This window comes from Bubalus kerabau, chromosome 10, assembly GCF_029407905.1.
Source record: "Bubalus kerabau isolate K-KA32 ecotype Philippines breed swamp buffalo chromosome 10, PCC_UOA_SB_1v2, whole genome shotgun sequence".
Taxonomy (NCBI): Eukaryota; Metazoa; Chordata; class Mammalia; order Artiodactyla; family Bovidae; genus Bubalus; species Bubalus kerabau.
Window position 1 is genome coordinate 17470742 of NC_073633.1, and position 22032 is coordinate 17492773.

Below are 22032 nucleotides of genomic sequence, written 5' to 3' on the forward strand. Positions count from 1 at the left end.
ACCTTCATTTGACACAGCGCTGACACAAACAGGGAAAGCAGTGGGCTTGACTTCACTCGGCTGCTTCTATAATGAACACCTAACTTAACATACTGTATGCCAGGCACCTGGGTCTGCACTCAGCATGCATTATCACATTTAATCCTCACAACACTATAAGACAAATACTATTATTATCACTTTACTAAGGTTCAACAAGCTAAAACAAATCACCCAAAGTCACTGCACTAAGTGCCTACCCAGTAGCCATGCCAACTTCCTCATCCCCAGAGTGCCTGACTCTTGTCCAGGTGGCCCCTCCTCTGCACCATGACTCAGGGAAGCATAACCCAAGTGGAATTTCATTACTCTAAGCCAATCACAGTAATTCCTTACATTATGCTGGTGACTGGTCTAGGAAGGAGCACATGACCTAATTCTGGCCCGCGGGAGGGCTTCGGGGGAGTTTCCTTGCTTATAAAAGGAGAGGCCCAGTAAGAGATGGGCAGCCCCTTCTTCCAAGGAAGACTGTCATTTACGAAGGTGATGACTAGAACTACATCAGCCGTCTCATCACCATGAGGCGCTAGCCTGAGGATGAGCCAACATGCTGAGGAGGGCAGCCAAAGAGGCGGAAAGGATCTAGGTCCTTGCTGTGTACCTTGATGGGGTCCTGCTTGTCTGTTATTTGCAACGTAACAAAGAGAATGTGAACTCTAGATAGAGTCCAGGACCAGACCTTATTTATCTCTACGCCCCTCTCAAGATTAGATACCAAGCTGGTCTGTCAAGCTCCACAGACCCCGGGACGGTTCCATCCCTTCGAGTCTGGGCTTGCCAGAGTCAAACCTAGGTAGAAAACACAGGCCAAAGCGCAGCCTGGCCATCAAGCCCTGAAGGACAAGGGTCCCGGAAGGGGCCCTCAGCAGGCCCCGCACTGTGGAGGGAGCTCCTGGAGCCGGGCCCTGCCCCCTGGGAAACAAGCCTCGTTTCATTCTCCCTCTCACTGCCTTCCTCAGCCGCTGCCCCATAAATCTCCAGTTTATTAATCCTTTACATGAAGCAGTCGGTGTGGGATCCTGATTTACTCCCTGTTCATAAAATGCCGAGAAATTAAAGGTGGAAAATACCCAGAAGGACACAGAGCCTCTGCTGGGGAGCCCTGGAGCAGTTCCTGTCCTAGAACCAGGCCCTCTCTGCCCTTCCCACGTTGGAGCTCAGAAGCCGGTGATGTCACACTGCCCTGTCTTCCCCCGCAGCCACCTCTTGACCCCTACTCTGCCCAAAGTGGGAAAAGGGGTGCTGCTGTCTCCCTGAAGACCATTGCAGGGGCTCCTACTTTCTGAAGATTTCCTCTTCATATGTCCCTTTTGCTCCCATGGTGGGGAGGGGAGATCAAGTTGGGGATCAAAAGTAGGAAGCTGATTAAAACAATTCAAATCCCAAATATGATACATCACACATCCAAAGACATGAACAGGAGGGAAAATGGAAACAGTGTATTAAATGACTTCACCCACCCAGGTGTCTCAACTGCCTGGATCATCCTCTTCACTTCTCCAGCCTCTGAGGGTTCCTCAATATCATTCCACCCCATCAATCCCCAAGACCCTCTGGGTGCTCAGAACACTGACAGACTCTAAAATCCAGCAGCCAAATCCCACCTCTTCTCCAGTCATCAGGGGGAGCCACAAGCAGGCTTCAGGGCCTCATATCAAGGATGAGGACTGTCCTAGTTCAGTCTAACAACACGTCTTTAGCCCTAGGTGCCAAGGATGGTACTAGATACTGAGTCCCTTTTTGACCAGATCTCTGCTCCTAAGCCCCTCACTGTGGTTTAGCAGTTACAAGACTGTAATAAGAAGAATGCCAAGGGAGCAGGAATATAGGCCACTTAACCCAGTGGAGAGAGAGGAGTTCAGGGAAGCCTTCCTGGAGGAGGCAGTATCTGGGCTGAATTTTGAAAGACAGTAAGAGGCAGCCAGACAAAGGCAACAGGGAAGGGCACTGAAGTCAGCAAACAGCCCGAGCAAGGCTCAGAGGTGTGACGCAGCACTGCATGCTCTGGGAGAGGGGAAGTGGAAGCAGATCGTTATCACCAAGCATAAAGCACAGGGTAGATTATAGAGAGGGGATGGAGAGAGGCAGCCGGGCCTTGACTGCTGTGCTAATAAGTTTTGACTTTATCCCAAGGGCAACAGGGAACCATTAAAAAGTTTCCAACAAGACAGGGACACGGTCCAGTCTGCACTTTAGAACAATCCCTCTGCCTGCCATTAGAAGTGTGGACTAGGGGGACAGAAAGCAGTGAGGGAGACCCCCCCCCAGCAAAAGATGGGGAAGGGTCAAGGCAAAGTCGAGGGCCCCTGAATGAGGAGCAGCTCTTTGTTCTGGAGGCATAAGCCACGTCTGCTAGGGTCTAGTCTGGTCGAACAAGGAAGAGTGGGGGGCAGCTTGGGGGCTCTGAGGCTGGGGAGAGGAAGGGCATGGTGAGAAGGAAAGCAACTTGAGTCTCAGTTCTTTGAGCTGCAAGGGGTCCCCTGGAAGCCCCTACACCCAGCTGGCCAGAGTTCACAGGCAGTTTCCTCATCATCCCCAAGCACCCCAGTCCCTCCTGCTTCTGCTCAGCCTCCATCTCTCTTCCTGCCCTAGGTTGGGGAAGAGGCTCTGCCCACCCAGGTCCATTTCCTCCCTGTGAGAGCAGAGGGGCAGAGAGACAGACCCAAGATGGGCAACACCCCAACGCCCTGCCTGGGAAAGACTGGACTGCGGTGCCTACCATCTCACATTCAAAATTCACCTCCTTCCTTATTCTCAGGCCCCTCCTTGTGCTGGGCCTGGCCCACGCCCCACCCGCCACTCGGCACCCCCTTCTTCCGTGCACTGACGCCCCCACCCGGCTGTCCCCACCATCAGGGCCCACACCTGTGAGCTGACCCCCGTTACGCTTCATCACACTGGGTACTGAGCCTGTTCATTTCCACCAGCTGCGCTGCCTCAACGATGGGAGCCACGTTTCCTTCATTCTTAAGGCTGGTGCCACTCAGAGCCTGGGGAAGAGCCTCCCCACGTGGACTTGGTGATGGGGTTTCTTTCTCATGGAGCCCAGTCTGCCCAGAGAAGGTGTGTTCCCTGAAGACAGGTTGTCCAACACCTGTCTCTGTCTGAATCACTTTCTCTGCCAAAAACAACCACTATGCTGCCAAAATAATACACTCAGAAGTGATGTTCTCAGGAATTCCCTGGTGGTCCAGTGGTTAGGACTCCATGCTTCCACTGCAGGGGGCACAGGTTCAGTCCCTGGTCAGGGAACTAAGATCCCACATGCTGCCTGGCAGGGCCAAAAAAACTTTAACGTTCTACTATTCACTTGGAAAAAAGGAAAACTGCAAGCATATTTTTGATACCTAACACATGCCATTGTCTCTAATTCTCCAGTAATCCTGTAGAGGAGCAACTCTGGCCACCATTTTACAGGTTAAGAAAGTAAGATTCAGAGAAGTCAAGCCATTTTCCCAAGTCACACAGGTCACAGTCTGAGCCTGGACCTCCAAGCTCTCCTGTGCATTCCACTGCCTGCAGAGAGGCCCACGTTTAACCTTGGGTCATATTACCTCTCTGGCCTCAGTTTCCTCATCTGCAGAGTGGGATAACAGGAAGACCTCCCTCAGAGGTATCAGTGTGAGAGAACTGAATGAGATGATCCATAAAGAAGCTGGCACATGGTACCCTCCCGCACGTAGCCATCCTCCTGCTCCGCTCATTGCCATCTGGAGGGTACACTGCCCTCCAAGTGCTTCCCGGGTCCATCCACACTTCAGGCACTTCCTGGGGAGGGCAAGGAGAGGTACCCTCCTGCATGATAAGTGAACCAATAAACCAATCTTTTTGTCTGAGTGGGTATAAATTATAGCAGGAAGCTTTTTGGGTTGGTGTCTTCCATGGCATTAGAAATACCATTAATTATGTATTAAGTGTTTGAAAGGAAAAGACATCAGTAACCTATAGGATGTATTTGCATAGTAATAGAGGATTGATTAGATGCAATATCTGTACTGAGGGCCACTGGGATTCAGGTCCCCGGCTTCACAGTGATGGTAAATTACAGCCACAAAAATCTCTGCAACAGTAAATAATGGCGTCCCAATTGCCGAAGAAACTCCCGGTGCCTGCTGATGAGAAATGGGCAGCCGCTCAGTCACTTGGGGCTGGGAAAACAGGACAGGGCCCCATGTCCCCCCTGCTGGGGGTCTGATTTTCATGGTGGGTGACTCCCCACCGCAGCCCAGCCCTGAGCTAGCCATAAATGCCTGCTCAACTCAGTCTGCAGATGCTCCAGAGAAAGGCTGGAAGCTGCTTCCTAAGCCTGGATACTGCTAAAGGCTCTTCTGCAATTCCCTCTGGGAGTTAGACGTTCGAGTAAAAAGAAAATGCATGTGTTGCTTCTCAAGCTGCAAGGGTGCGTGTCCCCTTTTAATGAGGAGATGGGGAGGGTTGGAGGAGAGCTGCTCTGACTTCTGGAGAGATGAAGGCCACCGAAACCCCTGTAGTCTGAAACCCCTGAAGCCTGCTGCCCGGAGGTGGCAGGGACAGGATCCTACCTGAGGGGCAGTGACAATAATACCAGGCAACATTATGAGTGTCTATGGTATGCCAGGCCCGGGCTAAGGCCCTGCATGGATTAACTCAACCCTCAAAGCAGCTTTGGGCAGCAGGTGCTAGCGTAACCCCATTGTATAGGTGAGGAAACTGAGGCGCAGAAAGATCTCCCCGAGATATTAGCACTGCCCCCTCTCTCACCTCCTTGGTGCTTTTACTGAACTGTCACCTTCTTAATAATATTATTTACTTTTGGCCGCGCGGTTACTGCATGGGCTTTTCTCTAGTTGCAGTGAGTGCGGGCTACCCTCTAGCTGCAGTGCATGGGCCTCCCACTGCAGAGGCTTCTCTTGCTGTGGAGCAGAGGCTCTAGGGTACGCGGGCTTCAGTGCTTGTGGCACGTGGGCTCGGTAGCTGCAGCTCCCAGGCTCACAGGCTCAATAGTTGTGGCACGTGAGTTTAGTTGCTCTGTGGCATGTGGGATCACCGCACATCAGGGATTGAACTCATGTCTCCTGTATTGGCAAGCAGAATTTTTTTTACCACTGAGCCACCAGGGAAGCCCTAAATGTCACCTTTTAATTAAGACCTTCCCTAACCACTATTTAAAACTGTATTCCCATCGCCACTCCATCACTCCCTTGTCACCTTCAGACATGCTCTATCATCGACTAACTTATTTTGTTCATAGGCTGGCTGCCTCCATGAGAATGTAAGCCCCACAAGGGCACAGGTTTCGATCTGTTCATCTTGTATCATTCTCTGCTGTATCCCCAGCAGCTAGAACAGGGTTCAGCACCTAAGTGTTCCGTGAACTTATGCTGAATAACTAGAAGCTGAGTTACCTGTCCAAAGTCACTCAGCTTTCAAATGCCAGAGCTGACATTCAAACCCAGGCACTCTGGTCTCTGACCCAGAAAGGACCTTCTCCCACTGCTGAATGAAACTCCATGGGCAACCGTGATCTCTCAGCCTCCGTTACTCTGATCTGAGGTGGGAATACCAGGGCTTCTGGCGGCAGTCCCCATCTGACTTTTTGTGGGCAAAGACAAGCAGACTTGAAAACAGACCTTCTCCAAATAACCCTTGTGTGATGGACTGAATGTTTGTGCTCCTCCTCACTCAAGATTCTTATGTTGCAGCCCTAACCCCAGTGCAGTTGTATTTGGAGTTCAGTTTAGTTCCGTTCGGTTCAGTCCAGTCCAGTTCAGTTCAGTCACTCAGTCATGTCCGACTCTTTGTGACCCCATGGACTGCAGCACATCAGGCTTCCCTGTCCATCACCAAGCTTGATCAAACTCATGTCCATTGAGTCAGTGATGCCATCCAACCATCTCATCCTCTGTCATCCCCTTCTCCTCCTGCCTTCAATCTTTCCCAGCATCAGGGTCTTTTCCAATGAGTCAGTTCTTTGCATCAGGTGGCCAAAGTATTGGAACTTCAGCTTCAGCATCAGTCCTTTCAGTGAATATTCAGGACTGATTTCCTTCAGGATGGACTGGTTTGATCTCCTTGCAGTCCAAGGGACTCTCAAGAGTCTTGTATTTGGAGTAAGGAAGTACTTATGGTCAAATGAGGTCATAAGAGAGCTTCCCAGGTGGTGCTAGTGGTAAAGAACACACCAGCCAATGCAGGAGACACAAGAGATACAGGCTCAGTCCCTGGGTCAGGAAGATCCCCTGGAGGAGGGCATGGCAACCAATTCCAGTGTTCTTGCCTGGAGAATCCAATGGACAAGGAGCCTGGTGGGCTACAGTCTATAGGGTCACACAGAGTCAGACACAACTGAAGCGACTTAGCAAGCACACATGTACGTACGGGGTTATGAGGGTAGGGCCCTGACCCAATAGGATTAGCATCTTTCTAAGAAGGTCACCAGAAAGCACTCTCTCTACCTCTCTCCCCCTGCTACCTCCTGTGAGTGAGCACATACCCAGGAAAAGCCATGCTAGCACATAGCAAGAAGACAGCTGTCTGTAAGCCGGGAGGAGAGCTCTCACCAGAACTCAGATTGGCTAGAATCATGATCCTGGACTTCCAGCCTCCAGAACTGCAAGGAGATGGATTTCTGTTGTTTAAGCCACCCAGTCTATGGTACTGTGTTACAGTGGTCTGAGCAGACTCACATACTCTGTCATCGCTGAGCGCTGAGTGGGTCTCTCACCTGCTCAGGAAAGCTGATGGCTCCCCACTGCCTGCAGGGGAAGGTCCAGACTCCAGCACCTGGTCCCAAATGTGCATTAATTAACTGAGTAATGGTGGCTGAATCAGAGCCCATTTGGTGCCTCCCCAGACTTGCTCTGTTGCAGCTGCCTCCCATACCATCCATCAGCTACTTTCTCACAGGCTGCCACCCCAGCATCTCATCTAACACCACCTCTATCCTACCACCTCTCCCCTGGGGTGAGACTCTGGCACAGCCGCCCCTAACAGTGCCCAGGTTCCGTCCTCTGTCCACTGGAAGAGGAGGGGCTGGCTTCTCACTTCTGGCCTCGCTGAGACACCATGCTACAGGGTCTGGGATTCGGCTTCCCCACTGGCTGCCCAGAGGGACCAAGTGATATGACCCAGCAGTGCAAGGGAGTTTCCCCATGGGGAAAACGTGGAGCAACAAGAGACGAAGATACTGGCAGACAGAGTCTCTCTCTTCCACCCTGAGCAAACTGTTCTGAGCCACACTGGTTCCACTGGGCTTAACCACAAACATCCCTTGTGAGGAAGCAACTGGCTTTCTTTCCTCACTTCCTTGTGAAGCTGTGGCTGGTTGGCATTTGTTTTTCCTCCTTTGTTGCACACCTTCCCTTTTCTTCTCCCTCTCCTTGCCCTGGATCTGCACCCCTACCCCAGGGGAAGCAATAGCACCAAGTTTTGCCTTAATCTCTGTTTTCTGGGAAGCTAAAATCTACTCAGTCATGGATGGCCTTTGGTGCCAGTAGGGCTTTACTCAAAGATCCAAAGAGAAGATGAATCATGACTTTGAAAAGGAAACCAGACACAGCTACCCCTTTGATGGGGGAAGTGACCCAAATCCTTGGAGACACAGGCCAAGAATCTCCTGCTTCCCATGCTGCTCCTGGAAATCCTTCCATCCATGGAAAAGTAAACGCAGCCAAGGGAACTTGACTTCCTGAAAGACACTGAAGGGGCTCAGGCTTGTTGCTAGTCTGAGGAGCATCTGATAAACAATTCCTACTAGGGCATAAAAGACATACTACAGAACCTCTGCTTTCAAATGGAGCCCATGAGAACTGGTGATGCTAACATCTACTGAGTCTTTATTCTGTCCCATGCACTAAGCTAAGCCCTTTACCTCCACTGTTCATTTAATTTTCACAACAGCCCTATGTACTGCCATAAGAATTAAGCACTATTATTATTGTCCCTTTCACAGATGAGAAAATGGGTGCTCAGACACGTTAGGTAACATGACAGAAACCATGCAGCCAGGACTCAACGCTTTTATCTAAATGGGTAATGTAGAGCACAGTGATGGCCCATAAGGAAGATACACTGGGAGTATAGCCTTCCTAAGGAAGCTTTTCGGGTTGGTATTACCTGTGGTGTTAGAAATATTATTAATTCTGTACTAGGTATGGATGTAATGTACAACCGGATAAATATAATTAACATCGCTTTATGATACACACAAAAGCTGTTAAGAGAATAAATCCTGAGTTCTCACCACAAGAGAAAAATAGTTTTTCTATTTCTTCAGTTTTGTATCTATATGAGATGATGGATGTTCACTAAACTTACTGTGATAATCACTTCATGATGTATGTAAGTCAAATCATTATGCTGCACACCTAATACTTAGACAGTGCTACATGTCAGTTACAGCTCAATAAAACTGGAAGCAAATCAGTGAATGTGTGTGTATGTGCATATAATGTATTAGGTGTTTGAATAGAAAAAACATTTTTGGCTCCTTTGTTTCCCATAAGGTCCTCCCCAGCCAAATATGGGTACAAAGGTGCTGAAACATCCAAAGTGAGCCTTCCTTTACACCCCCTCAGGGGGATGTTGGTGGGCGCGTGAGAAGCAGGCAACAGGGTGCAAGTCGGAGCGTATTTGTCTCCAGCTCTGATATGACACAGTTGGCTCTGGTCAGGAGCAACTACCGTGGAATAAGGAAGTGTCCTCCCTAGCTGCTCCTCCCAGGGCCCCAGCGCCTCTACCCACCAACCAATCCCTCTGCTCAAAGGAGGGACAAGCAGAGGTTTCTGAGCTTTCATCCTCCCCTAGTCGCCCAGTTTTGAGAGGGAGTCCTGGACCAGAAAGAGTAAAAGCAAACGCAGCAATTGTTAATATAATGACCTTGAAGAGGAGCAACTCCATTTTACCTTGAAAAGTGCAGAACTGAAAGCAGAGTCTATTTAGACAATGCAAATGATATGCATGTAATATGCAAACTCAAATACAAATAATCCAGGGCCAGGCCAGGGCGAAGGCACCCAGTGGCCTCTAGAGGGAGGTAGGGGTGAGTGGACCTGGGCAGTTAGGACCTGGAGTCAGAAGCAGGTGAGGGCTTTGGGTGGGAGCATCTTAGAGGGGACCCAGGTCCATGGCACAGTGAACCTTCCAAACCCCATGCACTTTTCCCATCACAAACACACATACACACACACACAACACTGTTGTCACCACACCAACACACCATTAAAGTACTCACAACACTCACAGAAACACACATAAACAGACATGCTGCCATGAAACTGACACGCAGACACCAGTCACTCACGCAGACGCAGACTCACACCGCCACCCACGACACCACGCACCTGAGGACAAACGTGGATGGAAGCAGACACACACTAACACAGACACAAACACAGAGCACACATCTCCATGCTGACCCAGCACAGCCCGTCTATAAATCTGCCAGCAGAAGAAAGAAATCTAGAGGCACTGAATGCCCAGGAGCCCCCTGGTAGCTTGGTGGTAAAGAAACCGCCTACCAAGCAGGACACATGGGCGATCCCGGGCTTGGGAAGATCCCCTGGAGAAGGAAATAGCAACCCACCCCAGTATTCTTGCCTGAGAAATCCCGTGGACAGAGGACCTGGCGGGCTACAGTCCATGGTCACAAAAATGTCAGACACAGCTGAGCAACTAAACAACAAGAACACCTGAATACCTACTTTGTACCAGGCAAGGTGCAGGAACCTGAAATCCTCATTTGATCTTCACAAAGCAAAGTTAAGGAGTGGTGGGCGTGTATATTCCGCTATTTAAATACTGACGCTGAAACGGAGGCCCAAAGGTGAGCCTATAGGCTCGAGCTTACAGTTAGGTAGCACAAAAGAGAGACCCGGCTAGGGAGGGTACCACGGAGCCACCCCGTTCCCCTCCCCCAGCAGAGCCTCCCCTGGACGAGAACACAGACGTCACTGCCAGCTCTTCCTCCTCCTCCCTGTGGTCCTCCCTAGCCAATGGTTAACCTCTGGCTTCCTCTGAGGCACTCCTGCCCTTCTCCACTCGGCCTTTTCATCACTCTGCCCGGGGTGTGCCCTACCATGCAACCTTACATTAATTCTGGCCTTTGTATAATCTAATTTGGAGGTTTCCTGGGGGAGGAAGACAATCATTTCTTTCCATTCAAATGGAATACAAGACTAGATTTTCAGTCTCTGCCTGTCTCAGGGTGAACGTTCACATTAGAAAAATGATGCTTTCCGCCAAAGTATACAAACTTTAAATGCCACTCTGCCCACCACTTCCTACACACACACACACACACACACACACACACACACACACAGAGAGAGAGAGAGAAAAGGAAATGTGCTTTTCAGAGCAAAAATTGAATAAGATTTCTCACACTCTATTAAGTCACCATGTCACTTTGGGCAAGTCACCCACTGTCCCAGGGTCTCAATTCCCACATTTGCCTCGTCTGAGAGGTAAGACAAGCTAATTCTCAAGGACCCTCCCTCTCCCACCTTCCATCTCCCTGAGGCTAGTAGTTGCCCCTCAGTGTTCCCCAGAACTGTCCCCTGACCTTGGGGACTCACTGGGATCTGAGAAGAGCTAAGGCCTGGGCCCTGCCAGGGTAGGACAAGGTCAGCCACAGTCCCACAGTCAGGATTTAGCCACCAACCCTGGCCTCTGGCTTGCCCACCTGAGACATCTATGTCCCCTTGGTAGCCTCAGAGGTTCAAAGGGGATGTCAGCTTGGAGCTTATTATATTTTATAATACCTTAAGATATAATAAGGCTGTGATTTCAGAGCAAGCTAGAACAGTTGCAAAATGCCACATTGATGGTTTTGAGTGTATTTTAGGGCCTTGAGCTCTCTTCCCAAATTAATATTCATAGGGACAGGCATGCCATTTATTTGCATATGTAGATTGTTGCTCATTCACTGCAGGATAAAAAAGTTTTGGGGTGTTTTTGTTTATTGTAGTTATTTTAAGCTTGGATGATAAACCAATGAAGTCAGGCAGGGGAAGGGCAGCTTCCAAGGGCAGGAGTAGGTTTTAAAGAATTTTTGATCCAAGGAAAGGCATATCGCAGATACACAGGGGTGAATCATACCGACCCTGACCAATGAGCAGAATCAATTCCAGGGCGGCTCTTTCAAGGTCATCCCATTCAGCCCCTACTTCAGAAAGCTTGGCCATCCCACATGGCCCCCCACAGGCCCTTGGGAAACCAACCCCACCATTATCACTCAAGGTCACAGTTGAGAGGCAGGCACAGGTTTGAGGTGTGACTTTGGACAAGCCACTTGAGCCCCCGTTTCTGAGGATGGTAACCTGGTTTGCAAAGTTGTTGTAAAATACACACTAGAGAGTAATAGAAATGAATGGTGGTGATGGTTGCATAACATTATGTAGTATTTAATACCAGTGAAACGTACACTTCAAAATGTGTGTTTTATCACAATAAAAATAAAAATTTAAAAAAAGGACAAACTTGAAAATAAATGCACCAAAAAAGTGCTTGTTAAAGTGTGAAGCCCTAATCAAGGTAGCAGTAGCTAAGATATCTTCTCTCCTGAGGTCACTGGTATCCACTCGTCCCAAGTGCCTTCAGGAAGGCACCATCTCCTGCTACTGCCATCCACTGGAGGATTTGAGAACCATTATCCCGTCTTTATTGGCTTCACTCCTCTTTTCTGCACCAAATAACACCCTGACGACTCCATCAGAAAGCTGTGAGTCCACTGGGAGAATCTCGTGTTTCTCAAGTTACTCCAGAGTCCTTGTATTCTGATCACTCAAAGCACCTTGAAACCTGGTGAGGGTGTGTAGGGAGGGGGCAGTGAAGCCTGTTAGCAAGTCAGGGACGCTGAGTCCACAGACCTGGATGGAGTCCAGATGACCCCGATGTCCAATGGGACCTTGATTGCTCAATCTCGCTGAGCCTCAAGTTTCACCTGTGCGATGGGGCTAACACTGTTCTACCCACCCCTTGAGCCAGTGCTTCATAACCAAAGTACCCAACATTTCTATTGCAGGACTGCAGAGCCATCAGCCTCACTTCTAGCATTAACGCTCTCAAACCACTGGGGGCGCTGTTTCGGAGCGCTCAACGTTTGTTCTCAAGCCGGAGTTCCTTAGGCACCAAAGCACCATACTAGTGTTGTGGTTTCATTTCAGTGCTCAAGTAGTCATACCCAGTCGGAAGACCCAGCTTTGCATCAGTGTCTGTTGTTGCACTAGAATTAAAGTTCCTTTAATTGTCATGGGCTAAGGCGATGGCACCCCACTCCAGTACTCTTGCCTGGAAAATCCCGTGGACAGAGGAGCCTGGTAGGCTGCAGTCCATGGGGTCGCGAAGAGTCGGCCATGACTGAGCAACTTCACTTTCACTTTTCACTTTCATGCATTGGAGAAGGAAATGGCAACCCACTCCAGTGTTCTTGCCTGGAGAATCCCAGGGATGGGGGAGCCTGGTGGGCTGCCGTCTATGGGGTCGCACAGAGTCGGACACGACTTAAGTGACTTAGCAGTAGCAGCAACAATGAGGGAAAAAAAAAAAAAAAAGTGGCCACCTAACACACGAATGCTTTTGTGCCAAAGTCTGGCCAGATGATCCCTCAGCATGTTGTAAGAACAAACATCCCAGCTAAGAAAAGAACTAGGAGAGTTGAGTCACCACAGGGCATGTGGTGGAGCAAGCGACCAAAGCTATGATCATGTCACAGGGCTGATTTAGTCTTAGCACTATAACAGCATCTATCATGTTAAATTAATATTGTTAATCTGATTGTTAATGGCTTTGTAGTTTGCATTTTAATTTATAAACTTGTTTGAGCACTAAGATTATGTATGAGTTATAAGCCAAAGCTGTTTATGTCTAATTTTTTGTTTATATAGATTTTTAAATATTATATTAATAATTTAAGACAATATTAGAGGTCTGTGGGAAGCATTTTCTCCCTTTAAAATGGAACCATCTGTACATTTCTCAAGTTTTAAAACCATTGGCCTAAAAATTAATGCAGAGAACAACCTGGGGAGTAGATAGAGTCCCTAAAAATCAGGGTTATTGTTCATTTTCTTCTACAGTGGATGGGAAGAGGGGAGTTTGGCTGAGAAGAAACTGCAGTAGGTGAAGGTTAAGTGATTTGCCCAAGGTCACTCATCGACCTTTGATGTCAGGGAAGTCTCAGGAATCTTAGGTAACTTCCTTCCTCCTTCATTCCTGAAGCATATTATTCTACTTTGACTGAACAAGAAAGGCTAATAAGCGACTTTCTCTGCATCCCGGTTCCTCTTTCCCTCACCCCCGAGCAGAGCCGAACTTTTATCTAAGTCTTGAAGAAAGGTAGATTCCTATCCCAGCTCCAAGCAGAGGGTCCAAGCTCAAAGTGACCCAAGGAGGTTCAAAATAAAAGTTTTCCTGTCTATTGTGAAGGGACAATGAATGTGGTATGAAGAAGGTTCCACCCACAGATCTCTGCAGAGCCTGCCCTTTCCCACTTCTGACACCAGCATCTCCGATAGGTAGACACCGAGGCCAGCTTGGGGCTGGCTCTTGGGGAGAAGGACTAAACCAGTTTTGAGGAGGTAGTTTGTTAGAAAGGTGAGACCTACACAGAGCCCAGGTGAAGGTGAGCCAGGCAGCAGGTAATTAAGAGCTACGTTGTGCAGGAGAGAGGTGGAAGTTACAGCAACTCAGGAAAGAGGTAGATCAATGAGAGAGAGCAGAGATGGACGTCCCTAGAAGGTGGGGTGCCACAGCTGAGATGTGAAAATCGAGTGGGACCTGGCTGAGTGGAGGGACGTGCTCATTTCAGCCTGTGGTCACAGCTGTGAGAAGGTGACAGGGTTTCTGAGTCATTGAAGAGGCTAGAGATGGGCAGCCCTCACCTCCTCCAGAGTTCCTCTCCTTCTCTGCACTGCCACCGTCCTGCTTATCCTTGGACTTACCAAGGGAGTTCTCACCTCAGGGCCTTTGCACTTACTATTCCCTCTGCATTGCAGGTGCCCCTTACCCCCAGATATCCACATGGCTTCCTTCCTCTCAGTCTCTGCTCAAATGTCGCCATTAGAGAGGCCTTCCCTGACCACACTGCATCCCATCACCATCTATGCCATTTACCTTGCTATTTTTCTTCATTGCAACCGGCACAAAGTATATAGTATGTTCACTTTTTTACCACCTGTTTCCCCCACTTTAGCACAAACTCATGAAGGCAAGGGCTTTGGTTTGTTCCCTGCTATATTAAGTATGTGATCAATGATCAGTGTCTTCAGAGTGAATGAATGAAAGGAAAGAAGAATGCTATAAAGGGTGGAAGAATGCCACTCACAGCTCCTGGAGGTAGCAGAGACCTCCTTCCTATTGGTAAGTCAGCAGTGTTTTCCTTCCACAGGTAAGACACAGGAGACACGGAACAGGAGTGGTACCAGGTAAGGGTGAATGGGTACAAAGGGTCAGATGGGGGTAAAGGGAGGGCTTAGGGGTTCAGAAGAGCTGGCTCAGATCCAGCTTGATCCCACTGGCAGAACATTTTTTTTGCTCTTAAAGGAATCTCAGGATCAGGCTTGAGGGTGGCGGGAAAGATAGTCAAGGTATTAATAAGATGAGGGATCAGGCCTTCCTTGGTGCTCCAATGGTTAAGGATCCACCTTCCAATGCAGGGGACATGGGTTTGATCCCTAATTGCAGAACTAAGATCCCATACACCATGCAGCAACTAAGCCCGCAAGCCACAACTAGAGAGCCTGTGTGCTGAAACTAAGACTCTATGCAGCCAAATAAATAAATAAAATATCTCTTTTCAAAAAAGTGAGAGATCAAAACAAGCCACAACATAACAGGGGGTGGAAGGTCTTCAGGAAAGAGTCATGGTAAACGTCACAGTTTTAAAAGTCCCCCAGCACACCAGAGAGGGCCTGAGTCTCATCAGAGATGAGAGATGGAAGGAGGCAGGGGGACAGAGCAAATGGGAAAAAGAGGCTGGGATAACAGGGCACCCACAGGTCAGGAGAACATCCGGAAGATGTATGAAATGGAGCGTAGAAGAGAGACCTTGACTTCGCCCTCCCATTGCCTCCCGCTGCTGAGTGAGCCTGGAAGCCACTTAACCTCTCCCAGCCTCCACTTCCTCATCTGTAAAATGACGACCATAATCCCAACCTCAAGGGTGTTTATAAGGCTGAGTTCCAACAGCTCCTAAAAATCACCTAAACCAGTGCCTGGCATACAGCAGGCAGGCATTCATCAAAGTGAGTCTCTTCTCCAAATTGAGGTTAAGGAAAAAAGGGTGAGGATGAACTGACTTTTCAGGTAAATAATCTTATTCCCCTTATTCCTGATTTATTAATTCAATAAATATTCACTGAAGTGCCCTGTGCTTACAGATTACAACTGGATACAAAGAAGGTTTCGCTTTCACCCCATCTCAGACCTTGATGGCCTTACATCCAATTGGGAAGATGAGGGACATTGCAATAAAATGCTGAACAATGACCCCAGAGTGTATTGTTAAGTACCAAATTTGTGTTGTCAGCAATAACTGCTACAGAAATTCAGGGGAAGGAGAGACGGATGCTTCGCGATCACTATGGGCTCTGGTGGTCCGGGATGGTCTAATGAGGATGCAGCTCTAACCCTGGCCTTGAAGGAAAGGGTGGTTTGACTTAAACTCAGAGAAAGGCAGAACTTGAAGCAGAGTCAGACGTGACAGCGAGCCACACCACCAGGAGAAAGAACGCAGGCAAGTTGTGGAGATTTACAGGGGTCTGTTGAGGAGTTTGGGCTTCATCCAGTGAGTACTATGGGGAAAAATGTAAGGTAATGAGTGGATAAAAATGACATTTGGGGATGACCTGAAAGAGGGAGATATGAGAAGCTGCAAAATAGCACCTCAAGCAATATAATGTGTCTGCAGCACGGATTCTAGGCTCATCACCACCTCTGTACTCAAATTAGTGACCATTCTATTTGCCGAACACCATAGAATGCTCCTGTAGGAGATTTCATGCTCCTCCTACCATGGTTGGCCTGCGAGTCCCAATTGTTGCTTTATTCTCTGGTCGTTTGTCCCCATGACCCCAAGGCACTATGGCTTGGGGCTGGGAGATCAGAGCAGGAGGCTACTGCCATCTCCCAGCATGAGATAGAAAGAACCTGCACAAAGGGAGCATCTCATGCCAGAAAGGAGAACTTATATTCAAGAAACATAATGAAGAGAAAAGAAAGTCCATGCTTTAATATTTGAAATAGAGGGAGGCAGGCATCAGAAGTGTTGCTAAGGTTTTAAGCCCAAGCATCTGGGAAGACAGTGCCGCCAACAACAAGAATGAAGAATCCAGAAGGGCAGATGGCTTGAGAGATGGGAAGACATTAGATTCCACTTTAGGCATGTAGACTTTATGATAGCAGCCAGATATCCTAACAATAATAGTATCTAATCAGCAACTAGAATGTATGAAGATTTGGAGACTGATGGGCCGTTCAAAGGACTGGAAACCAGAACCAGTTGACTGGCAAGGAACTCACTGTGACTGCCTCCCAGAGCTGCAGACTATATTTGGATTGTCAAAGACAGAAAAGAGATCAGAACCCAACTTGGCTTAAGGTCCCATTTCGCCACGGAGAAAAGCAAAGCAAGAGGCAGTACAGTAAGCTGGGCAGAAGCTCATGACCCATCCATACCAAGATGCTGGAGTTCCAGTATGCACTATGAACCACCTCCTCTAGGAGGTCTTTTCTAACTTCCGTGGCTCCCACTGATGTTATACTCCTCATACCATGGTTGGCCTGCAAGTCCCAATTATTGATTTACTCTCCTGTTCTGTTCTCTGATTATTTGATAGTCTACATGGTCTAGACCTTACAAGTCTGCCGCACTAGATTATAATTCTTGGACATCAGAGATCAAATCTTCAAATAACTTCCTACTTCTTACATACTAATCAAGTGCAGTTATTGAGTTAAATCATATCTAGTTTCCCAATAAATTCCCATTACACAGATGAATGAACTGAGACTCAAAGAAGTAAAATACTTTGCTCAGAGTCACAGGGCTGAGAAGGAGTATAGAAAATTAAAACCCAAGTCTTAAATGCTATAGCAGGCTTTGTTGGTTGCTCCTTTCTTTTTTCCAAAAGCATTCTAATTTTTTTCATCTCAGAGACTCAACAAATCAAGATTATTCTGAACCAGTTATGGTGGTCTCCTTCCCTTGCCTGTGGTTGGCTTATGCATGGACATGTGACTCACAATTCAGCCAGTGAGACTTGAGGGAAAGTCTACTGAGCCTTCTGGTAAAGGTTCCCCTCCTGCCTTTTCTGCCTCTGCACATAATCGTAAGGGTGTAATACCTGGATTTGTTACAGCCAACCTGTGACCTTGAGACCAAGAAATGATGAAAAGAATTTGTATCTTTGATGATGTATTGAACCACTGAAAGAACTAAGCTTGGGGCAGACGGCCCACATCTGTTGTTGTAGGAGATGCTAAGGCATAACTGTTTCAGCCAGTTGAATTCAGGTTTTTGCTATGTGCACCCCTGACTGATACCCACACCAATCAAGGGCTTTTGTCACTACTACCTGAGTTAAGCATCATTGGAGATACATAACAAGTAAAAGCCTGTTCCTTGCCCTTATTGTGCCTTTCCCAAGATTGGACCTTCAATATGTGTTCAATCTATATTTGATTAATTGATTCTCCCTTTGCTCATCAGTTATCTTTCTTCCCTTTACTCAGCTTCACTGATTATCTTTAAGTTTCAGCTTCACATTTGCACTGTGGTCTCAACATTTCTACCAGGTCCTTCCCCATCACCTCCCCCCACCTCTAAGGATCAAGCCAAAAGCAACGGACTCACGCTTCGCCCACAGAGACCATCACTGAAAGTCCGCGTTCCTAAATATTTGTTCTTTGAAATGTCTTTCTCAATTAGATCTCACCCAAATGTTTGAGAGTCAGGCTGAATTCCAACTTCCTGCTCCAGAACAGACATGTTGAGCCTGCATAATTACTGCAGCCAGCTTTATTTGCTATAAAAACATGGATTTTTTTTTTTGCTCCTTCTCAACTGTAAAATAATCAATAAATAGAATCCAGATGAAAAATGCCAGCATTTAGGAGAACAACTCTTTTATGATTCTTTTCTTTTGGGTCTAATTAACACATTGGGGATAAAATGTGTTGATACACTTGCCCAACCAGCTAAGGTGAAACAAACTCTCCTGCTGAGATACAGCTTCACATCAGAGACAAAGGTGAAACAGACAGACAGTTTCAAAACATTACAAAATGTTCCACAAACATCTGTAAACCTGTGAGGTGGACTTCCTCCAATGCCTCTCTGTTCAACTATTCAACTTTTTCTTTGTCCCCTATGAACACATTACATAGATGCTGTCAAATGAAACACAGATAGTCCCACTAGCAGGAGAAGCAATCTCCCTGACTTTCTTTTAAATGAAGAAGACATGCCTCTTTGGACAATGACCACTGGGGCCATGAAAGTTTCATGAGGGGCTCTTGGAGTGGATGACATCTTTTCAATTATATCAGTGCTAAAATAAACCCCCACAGAGCCACAGGGCCTCAAGTCTACATCCCAACACAGGACACCTATTTATTCCCTAATTATATTGGATATATTCTCTCTGTATATGTACTGATGAAAATATTCTTTTAATTCTATGGTCTCCTGGTGGGTAAGGGGGAGGGGATCATCCCTAGGCAAATTCTTGGAGTTCCTAGAGCTAAATCACAGTCTTTGTTCCAGGCTCCCTCACTGCATCAGCTCAGGAAAATCACTCACTTTCCCGTGTTCTCACATAGTAGTTCTTTCATTGTGGTCCTGGGGCCAAGAGGATCAACATCACCTGGGAACTGGTTAAGAATTCAAATTACTGGGCCCACTCTGGACCTGCTGAATCAAAAATTCTGGGGGTGGAGCACAGCAATCTGTGTTCAAGCAAGCATGCTGCATTGAAGTCTGAGAAGCACTGGTCTACAAAACAGGAAGGAAAGAGCATTATTTTAAATTGAATCAGGGATAAGGGATACCTGGACTTTTCAGAGCCTGGGCTCCTTTCTGAATAACTGTCTCAAACTGCAGAGTAGGGCTCCATTTACCCATCTGTACGATGGGGCTACAGTGTTCACCAAGAAGCTGTGGGTGCTAGAATTTAAGAAGTATGTGGTTACCTGGCACCAGTCTCTATGGATACCTAGCAAGATCATGTTGCCAATACTCAACAGCTCCCTCCCACCATACTCTGACCGGCAGAAGCTCTGCAGAGCAGTCCTCCAATGCCACATCTAAGGTCATCACTGCAGCTGCCTCTGGGTTACCCTTAGCAACCAGGAGCCAGAGTCATGGTCACCCACAGAATTTTGAAATGCCATAGCCAGTAGCCTCAAGCCTTCTTACCTCAGAGCCTTGAACCACCAGAGAGGAGGCTCGGGATTATTCTGTTCTATTGTCCCGTTTCAGCAGTTCTTCAGACATCGCTTATATTTGCCCCCACTCTACATCTAGAGTTTAAGCCTGAGAATGACACCTAGAATGCCAGCCTCGTGAGATATGGGACTCTGCCTGGCTGGTTCATGGCTGTCTGCCCAGTGCCCGGCACAAAGTAAGAGCTCAAGAACTGTTTATTGACTAAATTTTCCTAGCATGGTAAATGCCCTGCTCATAGTAAGTCCAATCATAAGCCCCAAACCTTCAAGTACCCAAAAGTTATGTTTGGAAAGGGGCAAAGAAACTATTTCAAACCCCAGGGAACAAGGAGAAAAGGGAAAAGGAGAAGCAAGGGCCTGAATATTTTCCAGCTGAAGCCAGAACCCTTGGCTCTATGGGCATTTAGCCAATTGCTCACCTTGGATCTGGAACTAGAAGACCTCTGGGCCAGGGTTTTTTCCCAGGCGGAGGGGGATGTCTTTTGTTTTGCGTATTAGAATCCTTGTGCGGGAGAGGCGGGAGCTGAAGGATGATAAGACATTGACCACAGGTTCTGGGCATTAGTTCTAAGCAGTGGGTCTTCTAACTGCCCTCCTGTTTCTCACTCAAAGGCCAGTTCTCACGGGTTCTGACTCTGCTGTCTTTTGACCAAACACTTAATAAGAGCTTTTTTACCCTCTCAGGACTCCAGCCTGGTGCCATGCCAGGGTGATCCTACTCCCTCAATTAGAAATCTACCCAAGGCTCAATTCCAAACCCTCCTTTCTCCAGGGAGCACCCTAGCCCTCCCCTCCAAACAGTGATTTCACCTGGGAAGCCTGTACTCCCTCCCTTGGCTACAAGATAGTGACTATTCTTTCCCTGTAGACTGCACCTGTGGGGACTGGGCAGAGTCTTAAGAGCTCCCTTTACCCCCAGACTTCAGTGCAGGCACAGGATAGGTATTGGACCAACTGTCACCTAAGTGATTTGTCCTGGGGGATGATTGAAGCATAGCACCTAACAAGAGACCAGCCCTCTGCCTCTAACCTCACACACACCCAGTCCCGCAGCTTGCAAAGGGCTTATACTTGCCCTGCGCTGAGAAAGTGGTAAGGACAGCACAGAGTGATGGGGGCGGGGAATTCCTGAATGAGAAGTCCAGAGACCTGGTTTACTGTTCCCTTACACCATTAGCTAGCTACAAGCGAATACTTGCAACTTCTCTGGGCCCTCTTTGCATATCTGTGAATTGGGAGGAAGAGGTGGAGACTGCAGTCGTGGATCTTGAATTTCTAACGGCTTAAAAAACGTGTGAGCAACGCAAAGAGCGGTATGCGCACTAGGGGAAACCCGGCGAAGGATGGGGTGCTCTTAGACGGTGGATTCGACGCCCTCGGGGACCCCGCCCAACTGGCAGGGGACAAGGGCCGAGGGACCCTCTCCAAAAAAACCCCAGCTCTCAGTCCCACTAAACAGGCTCTAAACCCTTCAAAAGAACCTCTCCAACAGCAAGCACTCCAACAAAGAGGGCTGCGAAGCCCGGGTCCCGCTAGCTCCGCGAAAGCCGAACTGGGTTGAGTCCAGTCTCCCGGACTCCGGGAACCAGACGCCTCGCGCCCCGGGCAGCTCCGAAAGCCGACCCGCGCCAGCCTGTGCTCGCTGCCACCTGGCCGGAGCATTAACCCCTGCTTTCCCGGCAGAGCGCAGAAGGGGCGCTGATGTTCGGGCACGAGTACCCTGGCCAGAGCGAGCTGAGATGGCCCGGAGCCCAAACCACCCAAAGGCCTCCTCCAACCTGCCCGAGGCCTCGTTCTTGGCAGTGCGGGGGGGATGGCGCGGGAGATCCTAAAGCGGAGACAGTTCGAAATATTTTTCTAAAGAACACGACCACATGAGAGGGAGTCAGACCAGCCTCGCAGCGCGGGCTAGCGGGGACGGATCCCGAGAAGCGGCTACCCTAGGATGGAACTCGGGAGTCCAGGTCGGGAGAAAGAGCCGGGGCTCGAAGAACGGTCAAGCCAAGGCTCCGGCGCTCCCAGGTTCCAGTCGAGGGGGCGGCTCCGTCCCACACATGAATGTTTGACTCCAGAGAGGAACGGTTTTGCATATTTTTCGTCGTATTTTTTTAAAGCAAATCAGGAAAATAAACGAAGTGCAGGGGGGAAGCGTCTGCGTCTGCTGCTCCAAGGGGCCACAACCACCAACCATCCCCATCTCCAACACCACCCTCCAAGGCTAGACGACAAGTTGGGAACTTCGGCACCGCGCTCCAGGCGCGCACTGGCAGTGATTCGCTTCTCTTAACTTCGGGATCTGGGGTCACGGCCGCGGGTAGTAGGGACCTCCGGGGAGTCGACCCGGACTTCCCCGGGTCGGGCGTCCGGGAGCTCCCCTAAGAAAGTCGGGACTCCAGGACGAGAAAGGAAGGAAATAGACGTTCGGTTTCGCGCCTCTAAAAAGCAAAAGTGCGCATGGCACCAGCCTGGGCTCGGCTACATATAGCTAGGCGCAAGGCTAGCCACCGCGGGGGATCTGGCCGCGCCTCGCAGGCTCTGCGCGCGGACCTCGGCGCGCCCGGGGCCGCTCGG

General features: G+C 48.7%; 1 protein-coding gene across 1 annotated transcript in view; it reads right to left on the bottom strand.

Annotated features, from left to right (window-relative positions):
• Positions 1–20643, bottom strand: part of MEGF11 (multiple EGF like domains 11) — a 389965-nt gene extending 369322 nt beyond the window's left edge. The window contains exon 1 of the mRNA XM_055536753.1: positions 19881–20643. The gene's annotated coding sequence lies outside the window, so the exon portion shown is untranslated. The remainder of the gene's footprint in view (positions 1–19880) is intronic.
• Positions 20644–22032: the final 1389 nt, after the last annotated feature.